Source organism: Diachasmimorpha longicaudata, unplaced genomic scaffold, assembly GCF_034640455.1.
Source record: "Diachasmimorpha longicaudata isolate KC_UGA_2023 unplaced genomic scaffold, iyDiaLong2 ctg00000133.1, whole genome shotgun sequence".
Taxonomy (NCBI): Eukaryota; Metazoa; Arthropoda; class Insecta; order Hymenoptera; family Braconidae; genus Diachasmimorpha; species Diachasmimorpha longicaudata.
The window spans coordinates 17,501-20,000 of NW_026973944.1; positions in this window are offsets into that span (position 1 = coordinate 17,501).

Here is a 2,500-nt window from a genome sequence, read left to right on the forward strand (position 1 = left end):
TTAAAATCAGGCCAGCCGGCAATTGGCGGGTGAAAATTTCAATCAATTCCCATTCCTCACATCAAACTATGCATATAACAATAGCTTTTATGCTGAATGACGGCTATCCGGCTGTCCCTATCCAAAAATTGAGAAATCCATAAGTGTCCCTACCTACTTTGCGCCGAAGCAATACGAATCAAAAAGAACTACGAATGGGGACTTAGAATAATTTTTCATTTTTCCCAACTTTGAAAATAATCACTTGAAAAAAATCTTAGAATCCAAAGAATAGTATACTTGATCGTTCTACAAGTCGAAAATTGGAAAAATAAGTGATATTTTTGCTTGATGCTATTTTTGTCGGTATGCAAAATCGTTGTCAAGATCCTCAAACCTTAAAATCAGGCCAGCCGGCAATTGGCGGGTGAAAATTTCAATCAATTCCCATTCCTCACATCAAACTATGCATATAACAATAGCTTTTACGCTGAATGACGGCTATCCGGCTGTCCCTATCCAAAAATTGAGAAAGCCATAAGTGTCCCTACCTACTTTGCGCCGAAGCAATACGAATCAAAAAGAACTACGAATGGGGACTTAGAATAATTTTTCATTTTTCCCAACTTTGAAAATAATCACTTGAAAAAAATCTTAGAATCCAAAGAATAGTATACTTGATCGTTCTACAAGTCGAAAATTGGAAAAATAAGTGATATTTTTGCTTGATGCTATTTTTGTCGGTATGCAAAATCGTTGTCAAGATTCTCAAACCTTAAAATCAGGCCAGCCGGCAATTGGCGGGTGAAAATTTCAATCAATTCCCATTCCTCACATCAAACTATGCATATAACAATAGCTTTTATGCTGAATGACGGCTATCCGGCTGTCCCTATCCAAAAATTGAGAAAGCCATAAGTGTCCCTACCTACTTTGCGCCGAAGCAATACGAATCAAAAAGAACTACGAATGGGGACTTAGAATAATTTTTCATTTTTCCCAACTTTGAAAATAATCACTTGAAAAAAATCTTAGAATCCAAAGAATAGTATACTTGATCGTTCTACAAGTCGAAAATTGGAAAAATAAGTGATATTTTTGCTTGATGCTATTTTTGTCGGTATGCAAAATCATTGTCAAGATTCTCAAACCTTAAAATCAGGCCAGCCGGCAATTGGCGGGTGAAAATTTCAATCAATTCCCATTCCTCACATCAAATTATGCATATAACAATAGCTTTTATGCTGAATGACGGCTATCCGGCTGTCCCTATCCAAAAATTGAGAAATCCATAAGTGTCCCTACCTACTTTGCGCCGAAGCAATACGAATCAAAAAGAACTACGAATGGGGACTTAGAATAATTTTTCATTTTTCCCAACTTTGAAAATAATCACTTGAAAAAAATCTTAGAATCCAAAGAATAGTATACTTGATCGTCCTACAAGTCGAAAATTAGAAAAATAAGTGATATTTTTGCTTGATGCTATTTTTGTTGGTATGCAAAAATAGCATCACAGAATTTTTAATTGAAAAAAATTATATTCATGTATAATTGAATGCATAAAATTAAACTAAATTCTATATAACTAATTTATAATTTATCAGGTAACCGATATTATTAATTTTTAGTGATGACTTGAAAAGTTGATGCTATTTTTGTTGGTATGCAAAAATAGCATCACAGAATTTTTAATTGTAAAAAATATATATTCATATATAATTGAATGCATAAAATTAAACTAAATTCTATATAACTAATTTATAATTTACCAAGTAACCGATATTATTAATTTTTATTGATGACTTGAAACGTTGATCCTATTTTTGTTGGTATGCAAAAATAGCATCACAGAATTTTTAATTAAAAAAAATATATATTCATATATAATTGAATGCATAAAATTAAACTAGATTCCATACAACTATTTTATAGTTTATCAAGTAACCGATATTATTAATTTTCAATGATGTCTTGGAACGTTGATGCTATTTTTGTTGGTATGCAAAAATAGCATCACAGAATTTTTAAATGAAAAAAATTATATTCATATATAATTGAATGCATAAAATTAAACTAAATTCTATACAACTAATTTATATTTTATCAAGTAACCGACATTATTAATTTTCAATGGTGTCTTGGAACGTTGATCCTATTTTTGTTGGTATGCAAAAATAGCATCACAGAATTTTTAATTAAAAAAAATATATATTCATATATAATTGAATCCATAAAATTAAACTAAATTCTATACAACTATTTTATAGTTTATCAAGTAACCGATATTATTAATTTTCAATGATGTCTTGGAACGTTGATGCTATTTTTGTTGGTATGCAAAAATAGCATCACAGAATTTTTAATTGAAAAAAATATATATTCAGATATAATTGAATGCATAAAATTAAACTAAATTCTATACAACTAATTTATATTTTATCAAGTAACCGATATTATTAATTTTCAATGATGTCTTGGATCGTTGATGCTATTTTTGTTGGTATGCAAAAATAGCATC